This window comes from Oryzias latipes, chromosome 17 (assembly GCF_053564925.1).
Source record: "Oryzias latipes strain Hd-rR chromosome 17, Olatipes_Hd-rR_3.1".
In the NCBI taxonomy this organism is placed as follows: domain Eukaryota; kingdom Metazoa; phylum Chordata; class Actinopteri; order Beloniformes; family Adrianichthyidae; genus Oryzias; species Oryzias latipes.
In genome coordinates, this window is record NC_136253.1 from 1,397,254 (window position 1) to 1,405,338 (window position 8,085).

Sequence of the window (8,085 nt, forward strand, 5' to 3'; positions counted from 1 at the left end):
TGGCAAACTTAGTGGAGGTGAGGACGTACCACATTGGAGAGTTCTTTACAAGGCTCCCATACGGAAGAGAACTGGAGACCTCCAATGGAGGATCTTACATGGTGCTATTGCTTCGAACTCTTTTATCTCTGTTCTCAACCCCACTGTTTCTGACTGCTGCCCATTTTGTGGTGTAAGGGAAACCGTTTTTCATGTTTTTAGTGAGTGTAAGAGGCTTTCAGGTCTCTTCACTCTTTTAACGTCTGTATTTGCTCTTTTTAATGTGATGTTTTCCGTTCGTTTTATCTATGGGTCCGGGTACAGGAAAAAAGACAAGGAAAAGTGGCAACTGCTTAATTTTATTGTTGGTGAAGCATAACTTGCGATTCACGTCAGCAGGAAGCGCAAAATAGCGGGCGAACCTCTGGCTGATGCAGTTCGTGTCTGGCGCTGCAATGTCCGTTCCAGGCTAAAATTAGAATTTTCTTTTTTTAGACTGTCGAACCGTTTGTCTTGTTTTAAAAAGATCTGGTGCTTTGACAATGTTCTATGTCGTGTGTCAAATGGTGAAATATGCTTTGCTTCTTTTTTATGTGAGTGATTGGTGTTTTTTCTTGTCTGTGATCCTTGAATAAACTGACGTTTTAAAACTCAAAAACTCTTCTTCTTCTTGTGATTTTTTTGGCGGGAGGCACTAACGTGAAGGTGCAATACCGCCACCTACTGTGTTGGAGTGTGGGTCAGAGTGGGGATTACCTAACCAAATTTAACTAAAAAAAAAAAAAACCAAAATTCTCCTCAATAACCTAGTTCTTTTCAAAAAACCTATAACTGCACCATTTAAATTCTCCTCCCCTCCCAAAAGCTTCTTTAAAGTCATTAGCTCACCCTCTAACATCCGTACCCTACTTTCCAGTTGTCGTCTTTGCTCCCTATACAGTTCACACTGACATAGAACATGCTCCACCGACTCTTCCCCTTTCCCGCACTCACACAAACCAGTTGGATGTTTCCCTATCAGATGCAACGTATTATTTAAACCAGTGTGTCCCATCCTCAACCGTGATATTATGCAGCTATCTCTGGTGTTTACTCTGACATTCATACCTCTCCCTACTTTGTCCTGAATATTAAATAGATGTCTTCCTTTCCTCTCCTTTTCCCATTGTGTCTGCCATTCTTCCATAATACACTGTAAACCCGAATAAGTTCAGTGAACTCAAAATTTTTGAGGAAACAGATTACATAATAATTTTTAAGTTGACTTACTTAAAAAGTATAAGTTATTTGAACTTAAAATCTTTGAGTTGAATAAAATAAAACAATTTAACTAAAATTAAACTATAACTTTTTATTTAACTAACTTAAAGTGTGGGTGACATGGCCTATTTTAATAAGCCAAAATATAGTAAATAGTTTGTATTTCATGTTGCGATTGTTTTTAATATTTTTCGAAAAAGAATAAATAGCGAAAAATGCAATATAAACAACGAGGACGGCCGCCGGCTTCACGCATTCCGCCGAATTCGCGCCGCCCTGTTTGTGACGTAACGAAAGGAAGACAAGGAAGACAACATGGCTAGCACCGATAGCGAAGCACAGAGTGATGCTACCGTCTCTATTAGCGATTTATCATCAGATGAACAGAAAGATGAAGAGGAAAGTTGCGGAGATTATCATGATGATGAGTCACTTTTGCAACCGTATCGATTCGAACCCTTTTGCGAAAGTGAGGAGGATATAGCAGAAAGTAGTAGGTCTAGTGATCATGCCGATGACGATAGCCAGCATGAAGATTCGGCTAGACTCCAGTAAGTCTAAAAAATGTATAAAATTAAATTACTCCACTTACCCTAAAATATACTCAAAATGTCCCCTTTTGGCCTAATCTAAACAAAGGTAAACACTGGTTTTCAACCCAATTTACAAAATAAATGTCACAAAATAAAAGTTTCCCAGATGGTACTACTCTTTAGTTAACAAAGTCACTGTATACCATTAACAACTGTGGAACATTAACAGTTTTACCCGTTTGAACCCGTTTGAAACCTTTTCTCGTGCGCGCGCGCGCTCACACACACACACAGTTCAGTTTACTCACGGTACCGGCACCTCAAAAGCAAAAGAAAAAAAACGTTGCAGGCCTGTTGCTTCTCTTGCAAAACATTGAGTGCGTTGAAATACTCCAGTTGGATCCAAGGACAACAGAAAACACGACTACTTCGCCTCAATGTGATCCATCGTGATGCACACTAGCTTAGCAGCCTCCGCTCCCGACTCCAGCGCCGTCCTCTCCGACCCAGAAAACGGCTCGCTCGCTTCCAGCTCACCCGCCTTTCCTCGACTCAGAAGCCAAGATCCTCCTCCCAACTCTCCGTTCAAAATTCTTCGTTTGTGTCCCGGTTTTTGTCTCTTCGAAAACGCAGACTTCTCTCCTGCAGATCTGGAGGGAAAAATCCTTCGCCGTCCACCTTCTTGAACTTTCCCCTTTTCAGCAGCGTTTCTTGTTTTGGGAATTTTATACACAGATACACTTTCACTAGATGTATTGCTACATCCAGCTGCCACACAACGACTTGGCATGTTGATGATTAACAGATTTAAACACGAGAGAAACGAAGACTACCTGTTTTGTTTACATGCTGTCCGAAGCGGAACTGCGAAAGTCAACGCCTTTCATGACGTCACAGGTCATATCGGGTTCACTTCCAGCCTGCGCTCTAGCGGCAGATCCAAATCTCTGATTCCTTCGAAAGATGTCTATTATTCATATGCTTCGGATTTTTTTCGACGCGAACTATTGGTATCAATAGAATCAGCGTTTAAAGGGCTTTTTTATTTGACAAAGTTGTTCAAAGCATGGCATCCACACTTTAAAGATTCTTACTTTACTGAACTAGAATATTTTGTTTTTATTGAACCTTAATACATTAGTTAATTAACTAAAAAACTTTAATATATCTCAACTCAAAATTAATCATTTGAAGTCTAAACTAGTCTTATTTGTCCTTCTTAGTCACGGCCATTTTTACAAAAGAAAAACTGAGGCAGAATTGTAATTGCAAGTTTATTTTTAAACCACCTTACACAAGTACATTTGAACAACTTGTGGTACTACAAAAAGGTAAAACACTGCACAATTTGTGTTAAGAAAAAGTGCACAAGCCATAAAAAATAAATAAATCAGTCTTCAAGAAAAGCAAAAAATGAGCACTAATCTTTTTTACACCATTTCCTTATACAACTTTATAAAAAAGAGCATTCTTACATTTCAAGAAAAGCAAAAATTGTTTATCAGCCTTTTTTTTTTTATACTTTTCCCACATAAAACAGTATTTTCTTAGGCTGCCATTTCCCTATAAACATTAGCGCTCAAAAAAATACCCATTTAGGAAATTTGCCTACCACAAGCTCATCTTCCACCACAACTGCTGTACTGAGCGGACAGAAATGCACTGAACTTGTATTGTTGTTGCTGACGGTCAGAATGCCAACAGAGGTGCTGCTGATGTCTGGCTCTGGTGACTAATCTGCAAAGGAAAAAATACAGTGTAGTATTAAAGAGAGAGAATTGATCGCTTGAGGGAAGAAAACTTTATGCAAAAACTACAACCTGAAATTGACATTTTAAGAGAAGGTCAGAAATTACACATCAGGAAAATTATTAAAATTGATTTAAATTAATGATTTCAAGGATTGTAGTCAAAGCAATAAAAAATTTACACATATTTATCAAACTCATTACAGAAATGAGGAAATGCATTGATTAAAAAGACAGAAAACAAAACAAAAACGTCAATTAAATCACATTTGCTTAATTCAATACAGTGATCTTTAACTAAAGTCATGTAGAGCTTGATTTATTGCTTGAAAAGGATCTGGAAGAACAGAGCTTATATAATACAAAATCAAATGGAATCAAAATAAGACTATTTGTAAGAGTCCTCATGATTCCATAAGGCACTGTACACAAAAAAATATGACATCTGAAAACAGGATCACATTTACACACATCACATCCCTGCCATTAGACCCTTTTACACAGTTAGTAAAAACTCCTTTATAAAAATAAAATAAATAAAAAACTCCTCCCCAGGACGGACAGGCGATGTACCAGAACTCTTTGAGAAGAATTACATTTTCTAGCTCAACAACTGCATTTTTTAAGTCCAGCAGATTGGCGTCATCCAGATGAAATAGGGGACGGCTGTGGGCCCGAGATGAGCCAGAGGCGAGGTCCACGGTCAGGTACAGGAGCACAGATGAGCTGGAGTGCAATATTTTAGGAGACTATGTGCTTTACCTCACAACATTGCTTTGGCATGACTTTATGGTTAAGTTGTATTACCCACACAGCTGGAGTATTAACCAGCATATCCATCATAAAGTACTTACATTCCAAACTTTGAAGAACTGTGGGTCCTCCTCACGTTTGTATATTAGAAGCCAGTGCAGGACAGGAGTACCTTTGACATCAGCAGTCTGCTCTTGCTGCACAGAGACAAAGACAAATTAATATGGCAAACATATTTCAAATGACTGCACCCTTTGGTCTGGCTCAGTTCAGTTCATCTAGTCTTTTTAATAATCTTAAAATTGTACAGTTATTTCAAAAAATACACCAAACATAAGATGACATTAAATTCATATTTACAAATGCATTGGGATCAACATTGATGTTTTTTTCTCCAGTGAAGTAAACATTTACACTCATTCACTGAATTAGAAACACTCAGTAATTAATATGAATCAATCCAAGTCAGCCCCTTCTTTTAGCTATACTAATGCATAATGTTGATCATGCCATGCAGTTACACCTCACCTGTTTATCATAGAGGTGCAGAAAGTCGCATAGAGCCTTCCGGTTCGTGCTGCCTTCTGTCTCAAAAAGATCAGCATCCTCTGCGTCTGTCTGTCCAGGTCAAAATAAAACTGTTTTAACAGTTTGACATTTGTGATGCGATGAAACTCAGCTCACATCTACAAATTTTTTTTTAAAATGTTAAACACATTTTAAAGCTTTTTCAAGCTACTGGTAGCTTGGAAAAACCGCTGCATTTCACAATAGCCTCAATACTCTGTCCACAATATGTAATCTATGATTTATATTAATATTTTTTAAATACTTGTGCATTAGCTAGAATGACAGAGGATGTTTTAGGAAGAGACAAAAAAGTTATTTTAAAATATTTGACATTGTGAAACACAAATCACAACCAAACCAGTGGTCAAAATACAGTTTTTGAGTCTTAAGCAAACTTTATGATACATTTAGTATTTTAACTCGAGCCCAATTCAGGACAAAGTTATAACTGCTACATAACATTAAGGTAGCTTAGACATTTTTACTTATTTATAATTAATTTAATTTGTCAATAAGGTCAAATGTTATCCATAGCCGGAGGATTCGTGGGACTGGGAGCTGCTCGTGTCTTAAATATTGCAGCCATGTTATTTACAATCAAAACTTACCTCCGCTCTTATTTTTCAAACGCACCGCCGGTTCACTAAAGAAGATACGAGAACACGTTAGCGTAAGGCAGCTAGCTTAGCCCACATTTGCATTTATTAGGTTACTACGTGAAATACAAGTTACACAAAAAAATAACGATTACCAAATCACAGAGCCTATGGTAAAAGTAGTAGAAAAAAAAGGCAATTCCCACCGAGTCGTATATGTGGCTGTGGCAGCCGCTCTGCCAGAGCTAGCTAGCGGTTAGCTAGTAGTAACGGTTAGCTAGTAACGGTTAGATAATTTAAAATGTGCGCCAACCAACTCGGTAAAAGTAAAACTTGAAACTTTGCCCCAACAACTTCTTTTAACCACAAGCAATAATTCTCTGATGACATGATACTGCAAAACATACATAATTGTTTAATTCAGAACAAATATTCGAAGATACATACAAACTCATGGAGCACGTCATGAATACAAAGGATATACTTGAAGGAACATCAAAAGAAGTAACAAATATATAATACAGAGGCGAAAGTCATAAAATATAATAAAAAATAAAATAATACGACTTACCTAGACGTATGTGCGTTATCAACTTGGGCCAGCTGACACTCGCATCAGACCTCCGCCATCTTGAAGACTTCTGTGGCTGAGTTCACGTTCATGGGCGTACGTTACGACGTCATCACGTCTCATTACTCATAAGTTTTGACTCCAAGGTTTCATTCACTCAAAATGTTTTAGTCCAATAAACATATAACTGTGGCAAAAGTTGAATCGGCTTATAGGTTTTAAGCTGACTCAACTTGTTTGTTACTTTTGAGTTCAGTGATTATAAAACTTTTTAGCTCATTGGACTATTCGGGTTTACAGTGTACGCCTCCTAATAATTGCCCTAAATTCGGTCCTACCTAATGGAATTTCTATCTCTATTCCCCGTTTCAATGCCCTTTTTGCCAGGAAGTCAGCCATTTCATTTCCCTCCACCCCCCTATGTGCTGGTACCCACATAAATCTAATGTTTATTTTCAAGTTTGCCAACCTGATCAAACTCTCATAAATTTCATATAATATATCTGATCTGCTCTCAGAATAGTATGACTTCAGAGACATCAAAGCTGACAATGAATCTGAACAAATTATACCATCCCCAATTCTGTTCTGTTCTAGCCAGTGTAAACTATATGATATTGCCAACATTTCAACTGCAAAAACTGAAAGATCCTTTGACGTCTTAACTCCAACAGATTTGTCCAATGTAGGGATACAGAAAGAAAAAACAGTTCTCATTGTTTCTGGGTCTTTAGATCCATCTGTATATATGGGTATAAATGAAGCATGGACTGTGTCTAATCTGTCTGCTGTTATCTCATCCCAGTTTCCCTTCCCTTTTCTATCCTCCATTGTTCTATGGAGATACAAATCCACTTGTGCAGTTGGAAAAATCCAGAAAGGAGTGGTCGGGTACAAAAACGTCTTAACTAGGGTTTTGCCATGAATATTTGCTTTTCTCGCTAACCTAGCTAATTTCCAAGCAGCACTTTCATTTGTCTCATTATCACTTTCCCAACAAGGATCAATAGCCCTCCTAACCATGTTCTCTACACCTACACAACCCTGTATTTTCACCCAATAGTTAAGCATCAGCTGTTTAATTCTTAGTTTCAATGGTATTTCCCCCATTTCAACTTGTAATGACACAGCAGGAGTTGACCTCATAGCCCCAGTGCATATTTTCAAAGCCTGATTTTGGATGACTTCTATTTTATGTAATAACGTTTTGCACGCTGTATTGTAAACAATAATTCCATCATCTGTGACTGACCTAATCATTGTAATATATATTTGTTTTAAAGCCTGTGCACTAGCTCCCCACCCAGTACCTTTCAAGCATCTCATTATATTTATGACTTTCTTACATCTCCCTACTATACTATCAATGTTCTCTCTCCATTTCAATTTTGTATCCAATATAACACCCAGGTACCTAAAACTATGTACTTGCTCAATTGCTTCTCCATATAACCTTAAGTTCAAAACAGTTCCACGTTTCCTAGTAAAAACCATGCATTTTGTTTTAGTTACTGAAAATTTGAATCCCCAGTCATAAGACCAGTTTTCCACCTCCGTAATGGCGTCTTGTATCTTTCTCTCCACATAACGAATATTTCTTCCCCTCTTCCACAAGGCTCCATCATCTGCAAATAATGCCTTCCCAAATTCACATCCAATTGAAGTAAATATATCATTAATCATAATTGAAAACAGCACAGGGCTAATCACACTACCTTGTGGGGTTCCATTATCCACTACGTACCATTAGAAAAGGACTTTCCTATCCTAACCTCAACATATCTATCAAACAAAAACCCCTTAATCCAATTATAGATTCTTCCATTAAGTCCTAACGTACCTAATTTTATCAATAAACCCTCTTTCCAGACCATATCATAAGCCTTTTCAATATCAAAGAATACTGCCACCAAATATTCTTTATTTACTTGGGCTTTCCTAACGTCTGCTTCTAGACAGATTACAGGATCCATTGTCCCTCGACCTTTCCTAAAACCATTCTGATATGGGGACAGCAAATTTTTACTTTCCAGGTAATACTGCAATCTCTCATTTATCATTCTTTCCATCACTTT

General features: G+C 37.6%; 1 long non-coding RNA gene across 1 annotated transcript; it reads right to left on the bottom strand.

The window, feature by feature from the left end:
• Positions 1-3,032: 3,032 nt before the first annotated feature.
• On the bottom strand, positions 3,033-7,757 carry LOC111949067 (uncharacterized). The gene is made up of 5 exons (XR_013650774.1): positions 6,011-7,757; positions 5,452-5,486; positions 4,802-4,891; positions 4,375-4,470; positions 3,033-3,509 (listed from the first exon to the last, which is right to left on the bottom strand). It is a non-coding gene; the product is annotated as an uncharacterized LOC111949067 (long non-coding RNA).
• Between the last annotated feature and the right edge of the window lie 328 nt (positions 7,758-8,085).